We start from the raw sequence: 27,400 nt of genomic DNA, 5'->3' as shown, positions 1-27,400 counted from the left end.
CCAATGTATTAAGCTTAACGTAGACGTATTAATAACATTTTAAGCAGTACAACCATCGCAACCTTGCTGTGTGTCGTCAACTGCTGACGATGATCAAATATAATATGAGAACAAAAGTTAGAGGTGCGCTGGTATTTAAAACTTAGTTGCATGTCGCGAATTTAATGAACGCAGCCGTTGTGCAAAAATGGATTTGCGACGTTCGTTCCTTGCACCTGAACTAAACTTTAAAATATACACGAAACACCAGTAATGTAATTATTGCGGGACAACGCATCGTAAGAACAACCTGTCTATTAATCTAATACTTTATTTTAACATCAAGACGCTGGTTATAAGTTATATTATATTTACTAACTTACACGTCTTACAACAAGCATGGTTCGTTAATGTGTACGAAAACGAAATTCTTTTTACGAAGGACAATTCGACGAAAACATTTTGCCGACTCAGAAATGGGAAAAGAGCATTCAAACCGAAACGATTTTTTTGACGATCAGCACTGCTATAATTATACAAATATTCAAAGCATGTACCTACATAGCATTTTTAATAAACCAGTTCTTTTACTCTACAAATCATTCACAAGATTTTGAGAATGTAACATTCCATATATTGAACATACATAACTTGAAAACACCTCAGATATCTATATTATATAGGTATATACCAAAAGAAAAAATCATATTTGAAAAAAAATACGATGATCGACGGGATTTGAACCCGTATAATCACTGGTATCGTGCTAACTGTGCATTAACCAATTATGCTACGAGCCTCCTATTTAATCGCGACAATTTAAACTAGTAGATCATACATGAAATGCTTATCAATTTGCGTTAATATTGACTATCGGTTTTTGTGTATTTAACCAAGGAATATTCATTAGTTTAATTGCTAACAGACGCCCGGCTCTCGTCAAATATTTTAGTTATAACGTCTACTTGATCTTGCTAATATTTTTTAATAAACCATTTCTTTTATTCAACGAATAATTCACAAGATTTTGAAAATGTAACACCCATATATTGAACATGCATAACTTGAAAACATTTCAGATAATATACCGACTAGAAAAAATCATATTTGAAAAATACAATGCTCGGTTGTTTAATTTTAATGCACAGTTGGCGCGATATCAGTGGTTATACGGGTTTTAACCTGTTGAGCATCGTATTTTGTTCAAATATTATGATTTTTTCTAGTAGGTATGTATATCTGAAGTGTTTTCAAGTTATGTATGTTCATGTAGCATTTATTTCAAGTATGACATTTATCTGTAATCAAGGATGCGTGTAATTTATAATTAGGCACATAGTCAAAATTACAGATCCGGTAAAATACTGGTTGATGAAAATCGTATTCGGTTTCAATGATTGTTGAGAGTTTGTGGCATCGGCTACTTTTACTTCGAACAGGTGTATTCTTACGAATCGTGTCCGGAAACTTGTACGTATTCAGTTCACCGTATCACACTTCACAGTGAAATGTTGTATCGGAAATATATGGCCGTATATTAAAGACCGTCCAACCTCTTTGGGTCGTAAAGTAGGTATTGACATAAAATGCGTGTCTTAATAAAACACGGTTGTTGTCGGTTTACACTTTACAGGAAGCCAGCAGCAAACAAATTTTGAAAATAGCCGACATACTGGATTATTTGTTAGGATATGTTTTTTTCTTGAATTCATAAATTTTGCCAAAATCAGCTATGAAAATTGAACTAATGTAATGAATCTAATAAAATTGGAAACCGTATAATATATGATGATCTCTTTCCGGTAAAAAAGCTCACGGTGAACTGTATCACGGTGAAATGTTTACGTACAATTTACATGTAACCTTAGATAATATGGTGTTAGAAAACAGGGACCCGGCTGTATATTTTAACAGTAAGTAAGTACACTGCTGATAATCAACAGTTCATGAAGAAAAGTTGATCATCAACGCTGACCAAATAAATAATATTCAACATTGTGTTTCTTATGAAGTTATCATAGAAGAGATAGGTACTACTATCGACTAGTGAATTCAATCCCGAGCCAAAATCTTGATCCCGGGATTTCGGGATTACGATTTGACGATCCCGGGATGATATTTTTTTCAATAGTTAATATAAAAATATGTCTGTATATACAAATAACGTTGATAAAATCGGTCAAAAATAAATTTAGTATAATTAATATTTATACTATTTAAGACATTTATTGTTAATATTATGTACGTTCAATCTTGTTTAGTGGAGTAAATAATATTGTAATATGTATAAATAATAATGTGAAAGTAAAACAGTTTTATTTATTTATGAAAAGATAACAAATACAAGTTCAATTAAAATAAAAAAAATGACAAATGCATTAAAAAACATGGTGGAATCACTTTGTTAAAAGTGTAAGGCACTGTTTTTTCCAATCTTTCTCAATTGTATTAATTTATGTGAAAAAATAAAATGAATTGGCAACACATGGGTATTAATCAAACTTCATTCAAACTCAGTTTATTTCTAATGTATTTGTATGTTATTAAAAGTATTTTTTCTGTTATATTTTCGTTTTTATTTTATATTCCATAAAAATTGATAAAAAAACTCAATCCTGAAAGTTTCGGGATTATGTTTACCAATCCCGGGATTCATAGGTATCGAAAATAGTTCGGGATCCCGGGATTGGAATCCCTACTATCGACCATCTGTTATGCTCATATTTCAGTTTCCTATTACCTAACAGCATTTGGCATATCGTATCCTTCTTGAAACATAATAAATATTTTAATATTCTTTTAAGCAATATGATGAAATCTGTAATTTAAGTAAACACTTATTCAAGGAAGGAAGGTATTCAATGAAAGGGGATCGCTGATGCAATGGACTTTGCGCATAAAAATTCCATCGTATCCTGTCATTAATACATTGATTGCAAAAAATATTAATAATACGCCGTATTATACCTATTTAAATAGATATTTACTGCGCACAACGCGTACATAGTAGAAGTACATTTATAGCACTTTTCATAGAAGATGACTTATCAACAGCACACTAGTCCCGCTTAACTTTTTATACTCCAAAAACTTAAACTGTAAGTAGGTACCTACTGATAGTTTTATAATTTTATTTCGATTGAGTTATTATTAGGGTATTTAGGTGGGTACCTACCTATAATTATGTTTTATTTGTAAAAAATACAAAAGTACTTACTTGTTTAATTCAAATTATTACCTCGAAGGCAAGATCGACCTCGCAGCACTTAAATTGATCTTATAGCATTTCTGCAGAGAGGGTAGGGACTAGTGAATCCAATCCCGAGCCAAAATTCTGATCCCGGGATTTCGGGACTACAATTTGACAATCCCGGGATCCCGAGACTGGTCTCGGGATTGGCATTTTTTTCCATTGTTAATATAAAATTTTTATATTTACAAATAACATTGATAAAATCGGTCAAAAATAAATCTAGGATAATTTATACTATTTAAGACATTTATTGTTAATATTGTATACCTACCTTCAATCTTGGAAATACATTTAATGGAGTAAATAATATTGTAATATAAATAATAATGTGAATTTAATATGAGATTGCTGTTTCTGATAGTAAAGACATAATGAATGGATTAGCGAGATTTAAAATAGTAAAGCAAATAATCTTGGCGTATTTATGGCCTTTCCGCTTCATAGATCTAATTAGTCAGCCAAATATGAAACTGCCGTAAAACGTATGATATCATGGTGGAATTACTTTGTTAAAAGTGCGAAGCATTGTTTTTTCCAATCTTTCTCATTTTTAATAATTTATGTGAAAAACTAAAATGAATCGGCAACCTACACATGGGTATAAATCAAACTTCATTCAAACTCAGTTTATTTCTAATGTAGTTATTTTTTATTAAAAGTATTTTTTCTGTTATATTTTCGCTTTTATTTTATTTTCCATAAAAATTGATAAAAAAATCAATCCCGAAATCCCGGGATTATGTTTATCAATCCCGGGATTCATAGGTATTGAAAATAGCTCGGGATCCCGGGATTGGAATCCCTAGTAGGGACTGTAGGGAGTGTGACACTCTCTAAGGATTTCCCAAACTATATTCCACGAATCATGAATAGGTGTTCCGAGAATTTATCAGAAGAGTAGGTACCACAGTATGTTAAAACAAGCTATTATTATTTTACTTCCGTTTACTACGATATGTTTAATGTGAAGCAGGATTTTCTTATTCTACTGCAACAAAGTCAAAGTCCAGGAACAGGTTCGACGCCACACTTAGAATCTAGATAATAATATAAGAATTAAACTACCTAATATTGTGCCTGATATCAAGAAGATTTCCAATTCAAGGACCTAAAATCATCGAAGTCTTTAAGAACTTCATTCACTTATATTGTTGTGTTATAAATTTAAAAAATAATTACTACCGAACTACATTTTTTAAAATTATTGTTTAAACATGTATTGTTTACCTACCATACAAAATAAACAAGCTGTTCCATTGAAATTTTAGGATTTGCAAAGTGTTCCATCGCAAGAAAAGTTTGGAAAACTAATGCATACTCCTAGAATCTAGGTCTAGGAGTATGCATTAGTTACAAATATCAGATTATTGTTAATCATTAAATTCCATTTAATCTCTTTGCTTATTCAAAAATCATTAAATGATTTAAAAAAAAAAACAGTGTACATGCAAGTAATGTAGCTTTTAGCTTTTATTATAAAAAAATATAAATTAGCTCAACATGCCTGAGTGATATCACAACCTTGGTTAAGCAATTATTTCCAGACGTACAGAAATAACATACAACATACCACTTAAATGTTGCCTTGCATTATTGTGTTCGCAGATTATCAACGAAAATAAACTTCCAAACAAGCTGATAAAACTCCAATTGAATCACTATAAATAAACACAATTCGCTATGTCACTGCATATCAACGATCAGTTGTTTCCAGAATTTCCACTTTCATGTACACATAATAATTATACTATAGGTATCTACCTATTAGATTCATCCGGGACATAATATATAATTATATCAATAGAAAAGAGTATGGACTATTTACTAGAAACCATGTCCGACTATAATATATAAATTAATTATAAGTGATGGTTATTGATTATCTTTGAATACAATACAATAAATGAAGATTTTAGATTGTATATTTAGTTAAAATTATTGAAAGTTATTTCAATATGCAACAATCATCATTTTCTACAAACAGTTTACCATATTGCATCCGAAATATGAATAATAACACCACTACCATCGAAGTTTACAGTTTTGTGACTATAGTGGGCCTTGACTAGTAATTAGAGGGACATATTATGTAATTATATAATAATAATTATTAGGTACAGCGTATGTATAGCATGAGATTCGATAGGTAGTAAGTGATAATAAAACGGTTTTGGTATAAATTTTAAATTCAAATGCGAATTGGTGGCCTGTGACCGGTCACAATTAAAATATTTATAATGACTCTGGATTTAAGAACGCACAATAGTTACTGAGAATATTTTTTTTTAAATGTTAAAATGAAAATTAATAAGATGTCCGCACTAGAGCAATTTCACCTTCAACGTTCAAATGCATGCCTTAGATTGAATGTGTTCTTACTATTATAGGTAGAGTACCTATATGCTTCATAACTTTGCACTCCGGCTCTAGGATGAAAATGATGTAAGTACCTACTTAATATATTATTCTAAAAATATTTTTTTTTACATTTATTTTATCTACCTACTTATTTCTTATTACATACTACATTTTATCTTAATACAAATGAACATCATTTGATCTAATTTTATGTGAGGTAGGCACATATAAATTGTACCTAGAACCTACATTTCACCATGAAAAGTCTTGCTATAAAGAGATGGTCGTATAGCATAGAGATTTTTAAAAATCCGCGTTGTTCGTCGAGCATTGCAGATAGTGCTCCGATTGTATTAGATTCAATAAGAACATTAATTTGATATCTATTTGTACCTATCAAATATCTGATAATAACGCAGTCATTAGGTATTATCAGATATTTTAAGGTATGACTAACGAGCACTTATCGGAATTATATATAAACAGTATTATGGTATGATTTTATTAAGTAGGTACTGATTTACTTACATGCATATTTTTTTGTCTTCTCCTTGGCTTTTTATTCCGTAATTTGTAAGTTTTATTAATACATGAATTTGATCTCAATAGTATACGGCCATCCAATTTCGATACAATATCTCACGATTAAGTGTGATACGACAAGGATACGACCAACGGCACATCAATTTTCGGGCACAGGAACTACGCGCCATAGCTTTGCCTCACTAAAAACGGCAATCTTGAACTGTTTTAAGGCAAGTCTATGCGCACATTTCATGCATGCTTAATTTATTGAAAATAATTATTATTAAAACAAGTATTTCGTACTTATGCATATTATCTACTATAAAACAAAACATACCACATAAACGTGAAGTTCGATAGTTTTGACAGAAAATATCAGTAGCATTTATTTTATTGATGCGTGTGGGATTTAATGCAAATCTGGTGTTTGTAGCAAATGTTTTACTTTAGTATTTAGTAAATACGTGATTTGGCAGATAAAGATATGGTTTATAGGTACTCATTTAATAAAAAAACGAGTCGTAAATTAAGAGAGTATACAAGTGAAACGGCAAATAATTTTCAACTGTATGTGGAACGAAATTTCGGCCGCGTTGCCAATCAGAGAGCGATAGTCGACCTGTTTGCACGTCAATTTGTTTTGTGATGGCGTCGGAGGAATATATTCTTAAATCGTGTAAAGATGACTAAAAAACGTTCCGCATGTCCTTGAAAAAGAAAACATGTCAATGAAGATACTATTATTATTACGAATATAATAATAAACATAACATAAAAAGGACGCATGTTGAATTTTTATGACAAATTATATTTCGTTCGGCCGCGTATTTGCACAATCCGCGCATCGCCTATTCACGATCTTTTTAAAATATGCCTCAACTGAGGTATAGCCTTAAGGTTGTACCTCAGTTGAGGCACGATCTAAAAAGATCGTGGCTAGGCGATGCGCGGATTGCGGGTCGCGGGTGCAAATGACGCATGCCATACGAAATATAAATTTGTTGTTCTGCTTATTGTTCTATTAGTTACAATAATAGATAATATATTCATTGTCATGTTTTCTTTTTAAAGTAAATGGGTAACGTTTTTAGTCATCTTTACACGATTTAAGATTTAATACGCCCGTCGCCATCACGAAACAAAGTGACGTGTTCCCAGCTCGACTTTCTCTCTCAGAATGCGAGCGAGTCCAAAATGTCGTCGCGCCTATAGTTGAAAATTATTTGCCGTTTCACTGATAATTAATAATTGGGTATAATTTGAGCTGAGGAATAATAGGATATTTAATAATAATTAATAGAAAAGGTAGGAGTGACATTTCATTGATTCTATAATAAATGATATTTATTTTTAAAAAAGGAAACGATTCGGAATACTGTGATTATAGCAGGTCATGTAGTTGTAGAGAAAAGGTGAACAATATTATTTTAATCTGCAGTAGGTACAAAAACAAAATAAGTCAGCATCCCGTGCACCGAGATGCATTTAAAATTTATTAGTATTGGTTCAGCAAAATGCACTGCGCCGGCTTCGGCTACTCCCGTTAACGGCCGAACATTGCCGAACCGAACTTGTAAGACAACTTCAAGTCAGTCGAAAACCGCCTCGCAGCGTGGTAGGTTGTGACCGTTTGTGCCGTGTTTCGCCGCATACGAAATACTCCGATCGTAAACTTCGATACAACAAAAACAATTTCGAAAGAAATCCTGCGAAATTGTCATAATATTGCACTTTCGAGTTTGTTTGCGATTTAAAACGTCGAAAAGTCGCCATGTTATGTTCCCGCTTCGAAGTTTGTGAATTTGAATTGTGCTCGAAAAGTGATTTTTTCCCGGTGTCTCGACCAATACCTTGATCGAGCTGTGTTCTTTTAGTACTCTCGCCTTTTTTTAGTCGTTTTTTGTTTTTTGTTGCCTTGCGTTTCTTCGTATTTTACCTTGGCCGTGTAGCGAAAATTGTTACCGCGCAATCTTCGAGTGTTTCTGGAAGTTTTAAAACTTTTCGAACGTTCGATTTTTAAATATTTGTTTATATTGTTGTATTTGGACTTTGACAGTCAATTTTGACGTTTACACGTGTGACAGGAGCAGACACTTACAAAATTATTAATCATAACGACAGGTATATTTCTATTTTGTTATATCGACATTGTTCCTATTTATTTTATGTTTCAAAGTAAGTAAATGATTATCATTATTACCGTTTTAAAATGCTTTTAAAGTACCTAAAAAAAAAATTACTAATTGAGATAGACCGACACGCTATTCATCCATTTTTCATTGTCATAATAACAAAACGAAGTTACTTTTTGAAATAGTAAAAAGTAGGCAGTACGTACAATATTCATATTTGAATATTAAATAAAGTCTTTTGATTGTGTAGGTACATCAACGATATTATTAATTATATTGTGTTTCAGTGAAGTGTCCAAGAATAAATAATAACATTAAAATCAATCGATTTAATAACACTGCGGTTAAGGAATTCCTAACTTAAGATTCATAATATTATCACAAATTATTAACACTAATAATTATTCCTTAAACTGTCATCGACAATTATATATAGGTACTACACATCATACCTATTTAAATGTTTAAAACTTTTCCGTGACAGTGTCATTATTTAACTTTAAAAACTATTTATTCGCCTCCTTACATAAATAATTAACTGGTGATGCAACAGTCCACGGTAGAAATAAAATAAAAATATAAATTGTGCTAAAAATAATACATTACAAATATTATCTAGGTACTTCCACAATAGCAGAAAACAAATTGTTTTGCTAAGTATTTTGCGCTAAGTAAAAACCATTGTTGTGTTAAAAACAGCGAAGTGCTAATTTACAAATAATTGCAAAACGAGTACATCGTAGTTTCTTACATTATTAAAAAAAACAGTGCAAAAAAGTTGTAAGTACCAATATTAATTACTGTGGTACAAAAGTGCATAATATTATCACTATTTTTGTTGTGTTGTTATGTGCCAAAGATTCGGAATACAATACTTTGATGTAATCTGATTTCTTTGTTGTCTAGTGAAAGTGGAATTTGTCTCATTTCTGTTGGATTTTCCGTAAGTTCAGCTGACTTTCTGCCAATCCGAGGGTGCGCAGTTCTTGGAGCTAACATAAGGTAAGGCCTGGCCTGTCTTTGTTTTTAAGTTTGTTTTTTTACGTGCATTGTGTATTGCAATTCGTGAGATCGAGTTCAGGTCGGTACGACGTTGCATCGATTGAAAGTGCACGGGAATTTTAATGCAATATATGCGATAGGTAATGTACCTATATTGATTGCGTAAAATAAAATATACGTACGTAAATACAAGGTACAAAATTATTGAAATCGTCTCAAGAAATAGGTATGCGCCTATACGAAAACATGTGTTTTAATATACCAACTAAAATACAGAATTAAGTAGATACCTAGAATTTATTATATAATATGTAAGTATATAACAGCTGTTTCCAATTTATTACCTAATTAATCGACCATCCAGTAGGTACTATTGACTATTGAGGACTTTATTAGCATTTTGTTATCATAGCACATTAGTTGCTCGGTTTGTAGATTTATAATAGTTTCTTTAACTTGTGTTTCTACAGCTGTTTCGGGCTGCTAACACATTTATAGAATGTTCTATCGGTAACAAAAGCTAGATCGTTCTAAAGACGGAAAATGAAAATTAGGTAATTAGCTTAAGTACTTAGGTAGGTAGTTGTTTTGATAATTATTTAGTTAAGAATTTTACGCGAAGACTGGCAGTTTCCGATAAGAAAAACAAATCTACGGATTTTATAACTCTCTATAATAATTTCCTATTCATTTTCGTCATACTGTAATCTTATGCAAAAATTATGTTGACTTTATCATAAGTATATTTTTTGCTTTTTATGTAGCAATTATCACACATAGTGAAACTGTCCTAAATATTGTTGAGTTTCCGAAAAGATTATGAAATCGTGCGTAGTAAATAGGTTCTTACGTATTTTATTTCATGGGGATTAAGTACGAGAAGGCTAAGTTCTTTTACATTTACAGGACAGTAATTATCTAGGTAAACCCTTTCCTTATCAAAAAAATTACACGAAATAATATTTTATTAAATGATTTTTTTTTCTATTAAGTACATCTCTCGTCACGCAACATCCTGGGGTGGATACAAGCCAAGTAATTGTACCCATTCCGGTCTATCTATATTCTATAGTCTGCAGTCCAGAATTCCGATCGCTCGGGCATCCTGGGCCACGCCATCCAACTACCTACCTACCACAATTTGGATACCCTCAGACGGCTTCGCATCAAAAGTTTTCTATCTGGTCGACCCAAATCCGTTGAACATGACCAGCCCATTTTAGTTGGGAAATGAGTGGGATGGTTTTCAATATTTTGGGTTCCCCGAATTCCAATTCCGATTTCGCGGTTGTGGCGTCTGCGCCACACTTCATCTTCGTTATTGGCTCCAAATATTATTCGGGATCTTTCTTTCGAATATAGTTTTCAGACTTTTTACTCTGTTATACCTATGTAGGTACATAATATATCCGAGTAATTACTTACTGGTATCAGCAGCGTTTTGTTTATCAGGATTTCTGGAGGGAGCTCTACTTCATCCCCTTCAAACTTTGGTCTCACCATATAGACATAGAGTATACGTTTTATAACTTCGCACTTTTTTGCACTTTTTACTACAGTGATACCCTCTTTGCCTGATTACCTCGCATAACATTAAATCAAATGATATTATGTAACCTGTATTCATATAATAATTATGTAGTAATAAATAATTAAGTAGATGTATGTGAAAAATATATTTTTAGAATAGGTATATTACAACATTTTCATCCTAGAGCCGGAATGCAAAGTTATGAAGCATACACTCCACCTCAAGTTTTCCCTGATTGTCACCGTCTCTGCGGGCTATAAAACTATAAAATAAAGTCCGGCGACCTCAAACCGAGGAGAGTCTGCTTTGAATCTGGAGTTCGCTGATTAAGGAATCATTGGTTCTTTTCTTTTGACCTCTCCTCTTCTAGTCTCTGTGTTTCCCTTGCCTTTAAATCTCCAGAGAGACATACTTATACTTACAAACCTCCTACATATTGAGAAGATGAAAGATAAGGCGGGTTTTAGTTGGCTTGGTACAATGCTACTACATTATTATAGTACATGTTAATTACTTTTAGTGCATTATTACTTATATAAAATATGTCTATGTTATGATATCCAGTGTTTTTCCCCGAATCCCGGAGTAAGAATTACACCTAGGAACGTAATTCCCAATCGATATAGGTATATTATACTTAGAAGGCTTATTTAAATGAAATAGGATTATTTATAACCAGCATTTTTAGTAATTGCATGTTATAAGAATAATATAGTAGTCCAACTATATTCTATAGGTACCTACTTATTTAATGACAATACGTAAGCGGTCATTTAGTAAGCCAGTGTGTAATTTGAAAAAAAAAACAATACATACTACACATACAATAACATTTGAAATACTTACTGTATAACAATCGAATAAATAATGATGGGTTGCTCACTAAAAAAGACTCTTTAATCCGCAAATGTAGAGAAAGATAATAATATGTATTTGCCTAATTACATTTTTTTGAAACTAAAATAGATAAGTAATTGTTTTAATTAAATTAATAATAAAACTATTTGTACGGACATTGTATGTAACATTGACATGTCATCCGGAATATGCGGTTAACCGACCGCAAGAATGTTCGTCGATTTTTAAATTAAACTGGTTACGTACCTATTTTTAAATTTGACTACCAGATTTAAGATAACTTCACTATTAGATGGTGCGTTAATTATGCTTACTTACTTACTTATTAAGTTATCCAATCTTAATTCATTCTGTAAGAACCTTTGACTTCATAGTATATCGTGTATTACTGCCAAAAGTTAGTAAGTTAGTCTAATCATGTTATGGAGTAATTATTGCAATTTGAAGTTTGACATGCCCTCTAAAATCAGGAATAATGCTAATTTCTTTGTGCTTTATATGCATCATCGATCAGTTAAGTGTAAAAAACACACCATAATTTTGCTCTAATAGTAAAACAAGTCTCATGCGGCGCTAATTTCTTTAATGAATAATAACATTTAAAAATATGGGGCTGTGTAATGTAATTTGATGTGATATGATAATATTGATATCATTAAATGATAATTCACGTACCTATAGAATTTTATTTAAGATTAATTTAAATGTTTCCTGACTTACAAAATGGCTTTTTATCCAATATGGCGAAGGTTTGCACGTTACTTGGTTACTTACCACAAAAGAAGGTCGCAATTAGTGCTTATGCTGAGTGCCGACAACTCAATAAATCTTTAGAAAATTACACTGCCCTTAACCTTAGCGATAGGTAGGGTGGCCCGCCATAGATCCTGGCCTGGGTGCCCGCTTCAGGATGTGGGGGCCATGCTCGTCCGACATCATATTTTTTTCTAATTATTATGTAAGTATGTACCTATGTTTCTGTGCTATTTCCAAATTATGTAGGTACTTTACATATGTTTAATAAAAAAAAAATAGAATTGAGATTTGGTTTTTAGCTTGGTATATGCTCAATCAGTTTCAGGAATACCTATGTCCTACACTGAATCTAAATGCATGACACGTATACATACCTACTCAATTTATTATATTATGACAAGCAGTTTACTCTTGATAGTGAGTCAGTAATGACAGTTTGATGGTCTGTTCCGTTGATGCTCAAATTGTTTGACGAACACGAGCAGTCACGCCTTGGTGGAACTTTATACGGAAAAAAGTTGTAAGTAGCTATACTACAAGATGAACTTTTCGCCTCTCCCTCCTGACAATTTCGTCGTTCGCGAAGAACATAATAAGCACTCATTCACTCGAACGAAATAATAATTGAAATAAAAAATAGGTTTTCTAAAAAACTAAAATTATGTGGGTATGTACATATTTGCTCATTAGAACAATAATAAGCTCCTCCTATTTAGTCGACTCTCACATACTCTCACAAGACCCGAAAGACCTCCAAGGTAGAATGCAAGAACTCGCGGATGTCAGTCAAACGGTCGGTCTAAAGATAAATGTCTCAAAGACAAAAGTGATGAGGAACTGTTTTTCGGACCCTGCGATTATCTGTATTTCTGGCACCCAACTCGAGCAAGTCAGCAGCTACGTCTATCTCGGACAGCAGGTGTCCATAGACGGAAGCATGCACGATGAAATTGCTCGAAGAACAAAGCTGGGATGGAGTGCTTTCGGACGTCTGAATATTATCTTCAAGAATGACCTACCATCATGTCTTAAGCGTAGGGTGTTCAACCAATGTGTGCTACCCGTGCTCACGTATGGCTGCGAGACGTGGACCCTCAACACGAGAGATGTCCAAAGGCTAAGAGTCACACAGCGAGGCATGGAGAGGTGCATGTTGGGCATCACGCGAAAGTGTAATCACCGTAAGAGGAACGGATGGGTTAGGAAGCAGATAAGAGTACGCGATGTAATAGACGTTGCCAAACAGCTGAAATGGAGATGGGCGGGGCACATTGCTCGCCGAAAGGACGGCCGCTGGACAAATGCCGTCGTCCAGTGGTACCCAAGGGGTACGAAACGGCCACAGGGTCGCCTTAAAAGCCGCTGGATTGACGAACTGGTAAAGTTCGGCGGAAATACGTGGCAGCGAACGACACAAGACCGAGAGAGTTGGAGAAAGCTTGGGGAGGCCTTCGTCCAGCAGTGGATTGACCCCGGCTGATGATGATGATGATGATGATGATGATTTAGTCGACGACAGCGCCTTCCGGCTTGTGCCTAAATCTTGTTGGACAGTAGTTATGTTAACGATACATACATACAGTAAAGATACGAAACAGAAACACGCATAGTTGGCAGAATATAATGTGGATAGGTGCTTACATATAGGTAGGTACATGCGTCATGCGTAGAACCTAAGTGATGTTAATATGTAGGTTATTAACTTATTATTAACTGATATCAAACTCAAATAAATAATTTATTGCTTCTGTTCATGTAGAATTCTAGATTGTAGGGCATGTAGGCGGTTATTCCGGGGTAGAATGCCGTATAATAATTAATTACTTTATACAATATGTTTTAAAACCATTATGATGGAATACTGGACACTAAAATTGACACTGTCGCCATAGTTTAGTGGTGCACAACATATTTGAAATAAGTGCCAATTTATCCATTTTCTACTTTGTCACGGGCCGCAGTGGGTAAAAGTAATGCTTCAAATACACTCTATGTCTATGACGATCGGTCATATACCTATATGTCGAAAAACCCGTTTCTTATGTTGGCGTCCTGTGTCACAGGGTGTAAATAGGATGTCATAGTTGTCATACAATATGTATGTATAATATGTCGGAATGGCATAGATTTGATCATATACACTAAAACGCTCTTAGCATATACCTATGTGCCCGATCATCATATAGTCTATTTGAACCTTAAATTATAAATTATACGAGACAAGACATATCTACATTTTATTATTTTTAATTTAATAGTTAAATATCAGGTGATTCATTCACTTTCCACTCTGTATTACGTATATATGTATTTGCACGATATAACTTCGTACTTATAAATATAGTAAATTAGATTTTTATCGCATTCAATGAAAAGTTTGGTGATGAAATAGGTACCTACTTATTGTTTTGGACCGCAACAAATGCCATTCTGGGCCGCGGTTTGTGCATCACCGCCATAGTTATATATTATCTTAAAATGCGATTTAATATTTAAGTGTGTGTGATGTCCTTTTCACGACTTTTTTAAAATGTAGATAATTATTAGTAAATAGTTATTTGTACATAATCTTGTTTTAGTTATCCTATATAACTAACGATGATTGTATCTATATAATTAACGATGACTCATTAGCTCTGGTGCGTTCATAAACATAATACAAAGGCCCCTTTATTCGAATACAGAGGCCTCATATATTATATCGAGCGCGACACCGGTGTCCCGTCTGAAACGGGCTTTATAAGAGGTATAAATGAGAACTCTGCCTTTCGGGGCAGTGTTGACCTGTGTGTCCCTGATAACTATCTTAGAAATAGAGAGCATCAGTTGTTGATTCTCCCAAGGTGCAGAACCAACCTGCCACTGGTAACGCCAATTGCGAGAGCGATAACTGTGTTCAACCAAATTGCTTCGGGTGTTCCACCTACGTGAGATGAGTATAGGTGGAAGTTGTTTTATAAATTCTTGTACCATCTGATTTATATTTTGTGTATTTACACTTTTCTACTGATTAATAATTTAATACTGATCTTTCTCTTTTTTATGTAATACTGTTTTAATAATATTTCTTTGTTTCTAAGTGTCATATTATGAACGTCTTAAATTAATAATTTGTAATGTTCACTGTAGGTATGTAAAAATAAATAAAATTTGAATTTGAAAATTTTAAATTTGAATGAAACCGGTTCTGTTAATTATTTACGATTAAATTGATTAATTGGAATAAAAAATTTGGTATGAGTTATCTACTCTAAAATTGAGTTAACGTTATTTACTTTAATATTGCTGTATTGTAGAGAGAATAAAAGTACACACCTTTGTGATAACTGCTCAATTAAATAAAGTTGATTTTCCCTTACGACAAAATATAAATAGGAAGACAAGTTGACCAAAAATTTACCGCATTGAGTAAGTACATATTTGTTGAGAATGATTGATGCTAAAAATGAACCATCATGATTACGGAGTGATTGAACTCAAACTCTCATGCCTACGATAATAATTCTATGCAACCAATCACGCTCGATTAAAGAAAGTTTTTGTTACGTACTGAGATACAATAATAATTCCACTCAGTACTAAACTGGTACTTCAAGTACCTTTCTTGGTAAGTTAGTATAAGTGACTCGAACATGCTCGTAGGCCTATATGGGCATACTGCTTATCTCAAAAACTGGTTTGGTTTGCTATGTTCACTTACTTACAGACTGCATTCGATACTATATTTTAAACTCTCGACTAACCGACTGTGCAACGAGAACGAAACTAAAACCATACCACAGTTTCTGCTTCATGTCTGATAAGGTAGAAATTGTAAAGATCACAGGCAAAGTGTATTAAAAAGTATTCCGGTTAATAATGAATAAAATTATGCTATTGTATGTCCGTAGGTATTTACTAAAATCTCCAAATAAAGTTAATTGCCTTGCTAAATTTATGTAAGTACTTAATTAGTGTATTTTAACCACTCACATACTTTGGATTCAAAAAATAATCTCGAAATTCTATTTTAAAAATCTGTATAGTTCTAAATTCGGACGTAAATAATCTATTAGGTACTTTCGCCAATAGATAGTGTGTGGGCAAACTTGCTTGATAATGGGCCAAGATCATGTTCTAGCCATGAATTGCAACTAATGTAATATTAATAATATATTACATACGTTTAGAAGTAATTAACAATATAGTAAGTAAGTACGTACGTGTTATGTAATGGAATTATTATAGATAAATAGATTATGAACAATACCCGTTTCGGTTATGGTTTCATTTTAATAATTAACTACATATTTCGTTTATTCAAGCAATGATTCACTAGATTTGAGATTGTAACATTCTTTAAATTGAACAGACATCATTTGAAAACATCTCATGCATATACTTATCCCACTAGAAAACATTTTTTTTTTTGAAAAAAAAAATGACACCCGATGTGAATTGAACCTGTAAACTGTATTGTTGATTAAATCATTAAAACACATTGAAGTTGGTGATCATTAAAACCTTTGCAGAAAATTATGATTAAGCAAGTCCAGGTAGGTAGGTACTATAACTACATACCTATTTATTTGTAGGGGTGGTTTTACTTTAACGCCATCAACGCTTGTATATGTGTCTAATCATTGCTCACATGCCTTAGCCCAGGGTTATCAAATTTATTCGGTTCATGGCGCCCTTGGTGCGTCAGGATTTTTCCACGGCATCCTAAACCGAAGTCGACCGGTTGCTACCTGTTTTCGCCAAAATATTTTACCCATACAAGCCGAAAACAACTTCAGTCAACATTAATGGAATAGGTACGTGGCATAATACCTCACTGCATAGATGGATCATAATATAATTCCAATCATATTTGATGACGATATCGTATAGGTAACTATCTAACTAGGTATAAGGCAGTGGCGATGACTCCATTCTAGGTTATTATTTAAAGGCCACCTTCATAAAACAATGCATATTAACGTATTTAAATAACGACATTAGACAATTCTGTAGTATATGTGGTAATGTATTATTATAATTAATATTATATTATACAGAACCATCTGTCAAAAATTAAAAAAATTCAACAACCCCATCTCTTTAACTATTGTATGTATCGGTGTTATAAATGTGATATTTTTTATGTATTGACTTTACTTGACGCACCTCATCCTCGTCTACCGTAATGTATGCAAAACGGTAGGCTTTAAAGGCGAAGTTTTAAACCTTTGCGCATAATATTATTGTCCAAAAGATATTATTATAAGATAATTTAATCACATGTAAAAATATGGATTGTGCTGCGTCGTGGGTCCCAGGTTCGAATCCTGGGACTGTCAAATACACATATTTATTTTTCAATTAGTGTTTACTTGATAGGTTGAGCAAGTGGCTAACATCCATTTGTCGTAAAAACAAAATCTGTTAATAAAAGCCTCCAAAATAAATAAATGTTTAGAAAAATACAATATACTTACTTAATACCCATCGCTCAATTTTATATCGTCAGCAAGCTATTGAAATTTCATCGATGTAGTCAAATTGTAGTGTGTCGTTGTCATTAGTGTGTACTTATTCATCAGTAGTAATATCGTCTTATTTTCCGTAATTATACCTGACAAGCGTGCTCTTTTTCTCTGATCTCAACAGTTTACCTCTTCCAAAAGTCACTGGCAGTGACGTCCCAAGACAAAATGCCGCCATATTTCATCCTTTCATGACACCAATTTCTAAGAAATGTGTTCTATGGATACATTACGAATACGATATATTATAGCACTAAATATAATTTAAATTTTAAATGACATCTCTGCTTCAACATACAATATTGCGAGTCCACGGTTTAAGATACACTAAAAAAACACACCTGACAACTTCCAAAACTCGTGAGTACCTAGGTACCTATAATTCAATAATATAATTCGCAAATCTGCACTTGTCATTGCTGTTCACCAAGGAGGTGACGTCCAAGGAATAAACCAAAAAATTATAGTCCTATTAAAACTTTTATAGTATGTAATTATTACATTTTGTTACCAAACAGTGAGTTGAATTTTTTAATGGAAAGTTTCCGTTATTACTAAGTTTAGGTTAGTTATTTCTATATATGCCCAATGATTCTCGTCGACTTCCTGCCCTTCGTGTAACTGCCGCCCCCTAGCGACGCTCAATTTGCCTACCCCCACGGGACGTCACTGGTAAGTATACGAAATAATATATTATGTAAGTAGAAATGAGTTGAATTCTAATCAACTGAAGAATTCATAAAATGTTAACATGATTATCTTACAACCGTCTATCTCACCTACATTAACCGTGCGGTATGTGCAGTACACCGCTTGCTATCAAGGTTTGATATGGCACTTACAGCATTGTACGGGCTAATTAACCATGTTAGTCGGACGTCAAGGTTTCCCCACCTATAAAATGGCGTAGCACTAACATGATAATATTATTATTATAGCAATACCTACCTGCTGGTCTATTATGGAACGTAATGCATAATATGACCGTATGAGTAGATACTATATTTTTAGTTAAGTTATCGTAAGGTGATCGATATTTTGCACGTTTGTGATTTTAGATAGTGACTAATATACACATAAAAGATTTAGATTTTACTGTGTGTTCTTCCTCAACGTTGCAGAGGTCATTATAAATATGCGAAACATACTTAAAACGGCGTTCGCATCCTAGGAAAGAAGGAGAAAAACACTCTAAACAGGTGAAAATCCAAAAATCTATTACGATAACAAACGTAAAGTCTCGAACGTTATATTATAACATCCACATATTATTCTTGTACTGACCTCCAACTAACTTTTTTGTTTCAATAAGTAGATAAGTATGTAGGTACTAGTGGCGAAGGGTGACTTTTGGAAAGAGGTAGGCTGTGGAGATCTGATAAAAAGAACACACTTATAAGGTATACTTACGAGAAATAAGAAGATAATACGATATTACTACTAATGAATAGGTACACACTAATGACAACGACATACTAATTTAATGAAACTTCAAAAGCTCACTGACAACATAAAAATTAAGCGATCAATTTAAATTAAGTACGTATTTTTTCAAAACATTTATACAAATAAAAATCATTAGATAAAGTTCTTTTTATTTTTAAAAACAGTCTTTATTTATTTTTTAAATTATCTAATTATTAATTATTTAGTTGTAGGCTCTGCGATCGGAGCTTACCTTAGTTCATACAATTCGATAGACTGGCCGGGGGGCTACGTGACGTAAAGTTCATATGAAAAAAATGAGAATTATTTGAAACATAATCCGCGCGTTGTGGTATATTTTTTAAAACCTTTGGAGATTGTTTTGTTATTTACTTATTTATTATCTGTGTAATACATTCCTACACATACGGCATTTCTCGTTGGCAAAATAAATTATTTTATATAATATATAATCAAATGAGTATATAAATAACTCAATATGTATGGAGTATGGAGTCTTCGCCCCTGGTAGGTACTTACTTAATTAATAAGAAAAATAAAGCGAGATTACCTAGATTATTAATTAACAAGCCTTAATTAGAAAGATACCAAGTGCTATAACTGCAATTTAATCAGATATAACATTATTTCTTCTTCTTATTAATATTAAATCCCTTTAAGATCACACTCATAAAAATTAATTTATAAAATTACATTCAAAAATTCTTCAGCTCTTGGATTCGAACCCATGCCAATAAACTAGCGGCTAACATTCTGTGGTTGACTTCACTATGAGCGCACGGGTACACACATACTTAATATATTTTAACCACATATCTACGTTGTCATGATAAGTGATAACATTTCGGTATGATGATGTGGCACATGGTCATATTAATAATCTCCTATATATTATTATCCTACAGCTTTGCCCGTTTTTGCGAGCGATTGTGTGCCTTATTCGTCATGTCCAATAGGTTTAAATGAAAAATCGGCTCTCGGATCGTGAAATATCAGTAAACCATAGTTGACAGCCGTTTGACGAAATACCACCCTAAATCCGTGATTTTTATTCATTTCCCGATACATTTTCCAGCGACACGCCACTTTATTGACAACTGATTATGTCGGGAATTAATTTTTTCACAATGTTTGCAACACTCAAACCGGCTCACCAAAGATGGCCGCTTTAAATTTAAAATGCGTTTTAACCGATATCTACAATCGATTTTCACAAACTAATCATAATAAGATTGACCGATAAACATATTAGAACTGATTTATTTAATTTTTTGTGAATAAAGTTCTTTGTTTTAAGTTAAGTTTCTACACCTCTGACGGAAATCAAGTCTTTTGACACTTCGTATTTATTTATTATATTTATAAAAAATCACTTTTAAAAACTAGGTACCACCCGTCATTTGTTGTTTCACAGGTCACAGGTGATATTATTTACGTCTCATGATGATTTTAAAATGCACAGCACTATATAATAACTCACATTTATAACAAGTACCCGTAGATAACTATAATTATTCAAATAAACAATAACATTTATACGAATTCCGATTAAAACTGATCGTTTCATTGAAACGCGGGCGCGCACGTATTGTCATTTCAACGCAAAGAATAAAATTTAAAAATTTTATGTCACTTTTGTTTTTTTTTTGTAAGGCTGTTGAATGATTTTTTTTTTGAACCAATGAAACATAATATATACATTTAATTAGCTCATTATAACCCAAACATATATTTAAAAGGTATCAACCAGCGTTGCCAACTAAAATTTTCAAAGTTCAGTAGATTTTTTGATTTTTTCTTCAAAATATCAGCAGATTGACAAAAATGTATGAAATTCAACGATTGTGTTTGGTGAAAGCGTGCATATTGACATAATCTCACAAGTGTCTTCTCATAATCATAATTTCTTCTTTTCCTGACAAAAATTCAGTAGATCGAAATTTCAGTAGACATGGCAACACTGACTATGCGATCAACCCAGTGTTGCAAGTCAAAATTTAAAAATTCAGTAGATAGACATGGCAACACTGACTATGCGATCAACCCAGTGCTGCCAAGTCAAAATTTATTTTTTCAGTAGATTTTGACAAAAAATTCAGTAGATTTTGAAAAATGTGGTTTATTAGATATGATTTAAAACTAATAAGAATAACAATAACTAATAATATTAATTTATTGTAAACAATGATGATATTAATGGGTGAAATGGCGCTCTTGGGTAGAGTTACAATGCTTTTTATGTCAATTTAGAAGTGTATAACATCAAAAAAGGTCATGCGTAAATCATTTCAAGTTTTTTATTAAAAGAATCATCAGTTAATTTACAATCATGGAGAAACACAAATATCAGTAGATTTCTTGAATTTCGAAAAAAATAAAAAATTCAGTAGGTATAATGGCAAAAAATATCAGTTGATCTACTGAAATTTCAGTAGACATGGCAACACTGACTATGCAATCAATCCAGTGTTGCCAAGTAAATTTTTTTTTTTTTTTTTGTAGATTTTGACAAATAATTCAGTAGATTTCATAAAATGTCAGTAGATTTTGAAAAATGTGTTTTATTAGATATGATTCAAAATTAATAAGAATAACAATAACTAATAATATTAATTTATTCTAAACAATGATGATATAAATGGGTAAAATGGCGCTCTTGGGTAGAGTTACAATGCTTTTTATGTCAATTTAAAAGTGTATAACATCAAAAAAGGTCATGCGTAAATCATTTCAAGTTTATTATTAAAATAATCATCAGTTAATTTACAATTATGGAGAAACACAAATTTCAGTAAATTTCTTGAAATTCGAAAAAAAATCAAAAATTCAGTATATTGGCAAAAAATATCAGTTGATCTACATAAAATTTCAGTAGACATGGCAACACTGGATCAACCATAGAATATTATTTCAAAATTTGATAACGTAAATTTTTTTTTATGGCTGTTAAATGATAATTTTTTAAACCAATGAAACTTATATTATATTATATTTATCCTCATATTCGTATCGTTATCATCATCATCATCAACTAGGATCAATCCATTGCTGGATGAAGGGTTCCGCAACCTGATTCTACTACTAGCAGTTAAACGAATTTGTGATACTATACCTATTTATATCATCCTAATCGACATCAACCTGAACCAATCCACTGCTGGATTAAGGCCTCCCTAGCCTGATTCTATTCCTTTCTGCATTTTAATTGCTGTATTTATCAAAATCGGTGATATTATATTTATCTACATATTCATATTGTCATTATCGTCATCGACCTGAACCAATCCACTGCTGGATAAAGGCCTCCCTAGCCTGATTCTACTCCTTTCTGTCTTTTGAATTGCTGTATTTATCAAAATCGGTGAAATTATATTTATCTACATATTCATATCGTTATCATCATCAACTAGGATCAATTCACTGCTGGATGAAGAGTTCCCTAGCCTGATTCTATTCCTTTCTGTCATTTGAATTGCTGTATTTATCAAAATCGGTGATATTATATTTATCTACATATTAATATCATTATCGTCACCATCGACCTGATCCAATCCACTGCTGGATAAAGGCCTCCCTACCCATATTCTACTCCTATCTGTCATTTGAATTGCTGTATTTATCAAAATTGGTGATATTATATTTGTCTACATCCTCATATCTTTATCATCATCATCAACAACTAGGATCAATCCACTGCTGGATGAAGGATTCCGCAACCTCATTCTACTACTATCAGCGAAATGTCAAACTGTCTGATGTGAATAAAAAACCCATCCCGAAGAGAAAACTATGGCGCCATCTATGCATACTTCACAATTATATTAAAATCCAACACCACCAAGCCGTCTGCAAGACCTAGCGAGACAGACTTATTACCTATTATCTTCCATTGCAATTTATTTTTATTAAATTATTCCTCTATCACTTCATACCTATTCATATTCTTTAGCCTTTGCATAGCTCGTGTTACGTGAATTCAATGATAATTTTTTGTTTGCGTTATATTGTGTGCTTATTGCACCGGTTTGACCTGTCATTAGAGCTACATTATAAAAGTGAATTATAAAATGCAATTCGGTGCAATTAGCGGAACGTTTCGTGCTTGGCTTCTTGATGCCTTGTCACAGATTTGTTGTGAAGGAATTTTGTGCCTACTTAGGTATATGCCTAATGCCTATGCACTATGGTAATTATCTACTTCAATAAATAGTAGATATCTGCATACTTACATGTAAATATTTATTAAGTCTTTCAGTACGATTTTCTCGACAGTTTCGACTAAGTGGTCATTAGATATAATTAGCATGCTATTTAAATGTGGTAATTAATTAGTAATTATCTAGTCAGCGCTCAATGTGGTAACATTTGACATACCTACCTACTGAATATGCATAATACCTCAAATTATTAGTGTTTAAGCGCGTCTATTCTATACACAAGACTGCTATCAAGGGTAGTTTTTCATTTTTTTGTATTGAGCTACTTATTATAATTTTTACAATAAATTATAGGTACGAGATGTAATTGTTACAATAAGTGCTATGCTTTAACAGCACCTCTCTTGGCTGTGCTAACCTTTAGAGCAAGATAGATAGTTTTGACTGTTTAGACGGCTTACTTATTGTAACAATTATAATACTAACTTATTTTAATACCCCTCAATACAAAAATATGAGAAACTACCCTATATAGCCGCCGATAACAGCCTTGTGTATAGAATATATGCGAAGGGGAATTAATTATAGTCTTGTAAATGAAACTCATACTACCCCATAGTTGTTATATTAATACATTGGACGCTAAAGACGCGCCCAGTGCGTAACGTTTAAGGTGGCCATTCGATATAATTAGCATGTTATTTAAATGTGCTAATTAAAAAGTAATTATCTAGTCAGCAGTCAATGTGTTAACTTTCATCGTTAAAATAATATGTTTGTACCAATACAATAATAGAAAGACTTTTTCATTTTATACTGAAAACTTTTTTAAACAAATAATATTGTAATTTATATTTACACGATAAGTATGTATATCTATGTATAATACCTATCGGCCGGATTTACAATGTGAGAAAGGGACCTTTGGCTAATACATACCTATAAAACATGTGTAAGTAATTTAATAAAATATTTTCTATTTATAATAAAAAGGTTCCTGCTTTTATTTATTTTTTAGAAAAGTCGCTTATATAATGTAGTTAGGTACAGTAAATACTATGTTTGCTTATTGATACGTATATAGGTACCTAAGGAACGTAAGTATGTACAAGTAGATACCGTTACAGAGTGCAAAAATAACCTCTAGAGAGGTCATGTTGCAGCCATAATGTTGATAATAAACATAACTGCATACAGATTGATATTGTTTTATTATTGAACCAAGAAATTAAAATAAACACAGCTGCAATTCCGAGTAGACTGGGATTTTTCAAACACTGTATTGTAAACATAATTATCTTTTAATATGATAAAACTGTAATGTTATAATACAGTGATGTCTAACCGGTAGCTTATGGGCACTTAGTTGATGGTTGTTTCGCGAAATTATTTGAAGACGACCTTGACACAGTTGAATACATTATAACGTATGGTAAAATTATAAAAAAGTACCTCATATACTAGATGCAACTCTTAATCTTGCAGCATTAATTGTCATTGGTCCCTTTATGATAGTTCTACTATGGAAAAACAACAAACGAAGTACATATTCAACAGAATCGCGACTGCCTTGTGCTACAAAGAATTTTTAAGGTTTATGTAGGGCAGTGGCGAAGGGTGACTTTTGGAAAGAGGTAGGCTGTGGAGATCTGATAAAAGAACACACTTGTCAGGTATACTTACGAGAAATTAGAAGATAATACGATATTACTACAAATGAATAGGTGCACACTAATGACAACGAAACACTAATTTAATGAAGCTTCAAAAACTCACTGACTTTATAAAATTAAGCGATCAGCTCTTTAAATTACGTATTTTTTCAAAACATTTACTAAACATTAGAAAAAGATATTTTTATTTTTAAAAATCAGTTTATATTAAGAGCATATAGGTACTTCAGTGAAACGGCAAATAATTTTAAACTATAGGTGCGACGAAATTTTGGAATCGCTGGCAATCGGAAAGCGAAAGTCGAGCTGTAAACACGTCAATTTGTTTCGTGATGGCGACGGGGGTATTAATTCTTAAAGATGACTAAAAAACGTTACCCATTTACTTGAAAAAGAAAACATTTCAACCAATATATTATTATTGTTACTAATAGAACAATAAACAGAACATTAAATGGACGCATGTTGAATTTTTATAACAAACTGTGTTTTGTTCTGCACGCGTCGTTTGCACAATCTTCGCGTCGCGTAGTCACGATCGTTTTAGACCGTGTCCCAGCTGAAGTATAGCCTTAATATTTGATTAAACAACTAAAACTAAATAATTATTAATTATTTAGTTTTAGGCTCTGCGATCGGAGCTTACCTTAGTTCATACAATTCGATAGACTGGGCGAGGCTACGTGACGTAAAGTCCATATGAAAAAAATTGAGAATTATTTGAAACATAATCCGACTTTTATTTACGTCAAAACAGATGGCGCGCTGTGGTATATTTTTTAAAGCCTTTGCAAATTGTTTTGTAATTATCTGTGTTGTACATTCCTACACATACGGCATGACACATCTCGTTGGCAAAATAAATGATTTTATAGAATATATAATCAAGTGATTATATAAATAAGTCAATATGCAATTAAAAAATATTTTTCTTAAGAAGGCTTCAAATAATCGCCTAGTAAGGAGTCTCGCCACTGAGGGTGGTCTCATGGGTCCTGACCGAATTCAAACCACCAATACCCGATGCGGGTAGGCGTAGACTAGACGAATGATCTCCAACAAGTAAGACATTAATTATTCTCAGTGAGCACATTTTTTTAAAATTAGCATCAAGAGTAATTTGTATACCAAAAGCCTATACTTAATTAATACTTAGGATATCTACTGGAAAAAATATACTCAGTTATGCTAAAATTAAACTTCCTAATATTCAATCACATTTTAACACGAAATCTAGTAAGTAAATAAGTAATAAATACTTAGTCATATTTTTGTTTATTTGGCTTTTTATTTAGGTGCACTGTATAGTTTAGTTTAATCTATACCTACACGAAATTATAATATGACGTCTGCAGCGCAAAATTATTGAGTTTGATTTAATACAATACAAAATAAATAATATACTGACTCGCTGATCGATAGTTACTTTTGCTTATCTATCAGTTAGGAATAAAGGGTTAGGTTATAGTGATTTTAAATAATCCAAAGAACTAAACTATTAATTCTAAAAAAAGGTTGGATATCACTGCTAAAATAGATAAGCATTTAATTGATACTTACTGATTTATATACTTCCTTATGCAATGACTTCATGTTTAATTATAATAATAATAATAAGAGAGATCCTTTTATGTGCGCACATTTTATAGTTTGCTTTTATATAGTGGCCTTTAAACGGTGTTAAGCGTTGGACTATCACGCCGTGGGCCCCAGGTTCGAATCCTGGGTCTCGCAAGTACACATTGTTTTTCAATTTGTGTGTGAGTCAGGGTATGGACCTAATAGGTTGAGCAAGTGGCTGACATCCATTTCTCGTAAAAAAAAAACAAAATCTGTTAATTTAAACCTCTACTCTGTGGAGGCCCATTCATGATCGGACATGGTCGAAAAATAAAACTCAGTATGTACCTACTTAAGTATATAGGTTTATTTTTTACTTTAAAATAACAAGTTTCGTATTCTGTTGCCAATTTCTTCTAGTTGGTCGAGTATTTGTATTAACTAGGAATCTTCTATTTTATTTTCCACCTCAGATAATTTAGTCGAAATAATTGTAAATTGAGACACCAGGAAAGACACAACAACATGATCTGCTTATCTTCTTGTATGAATAAACGCATAATATTCTTTGTTACCATTGAGACATCACAGCATCTGCACATGCGCCGTTGCAACATTTTGCTATTCTACCTGTGACCCATGCCGCGTCAAATTTTTATATGC

General features: G+C 32.5%; 1 protein-coding gene across 1 annotated transcript in view; it reads left to right on the top strand.

Annotated features, from left to right (window-relative positions):
• The first annotated feature begins 7,706 nt into the window (after positions 1 to 7,706).
• Positions 7,707 to 27,400, top strand: part of LOC147078188 (uncharacterized) — a 1,208,676-nt gene continuing 1,188,982 nt past the window's right edge. The window contains exon 1 of the mRNA XM_085961301.1: positions 7,707 to 9,249. The gene's annotated coding sequence lies outside the window, so the exon portion shown is untranslated. The remainder of the gene's footprint in view (positions 9,250 to 27,400) is intronic.

This window comes from Rhyacophila brunnea, unplaced genomic scaffold (genome assembly GCF_057557595.1).
Source record: "Rhyacophila brunnea isolate RB1 unplaced genomic scaffold, BYU_Rbru_1.0 scaffold_12, whole genome shotgun sequence".
NCBI classification, from domain to species: Eukaryota; Metazoa; Arthropoda; class Insecta; order Trichoptera; family Rhyacophilidae; genus Rhyacophila; species Rhyacophila brunnea.
The sequence above is the reverse complement of the archived record's forward strand: the minus strand, read 5'-3'. Positions and strand labels throughout refer to the sequence as shown.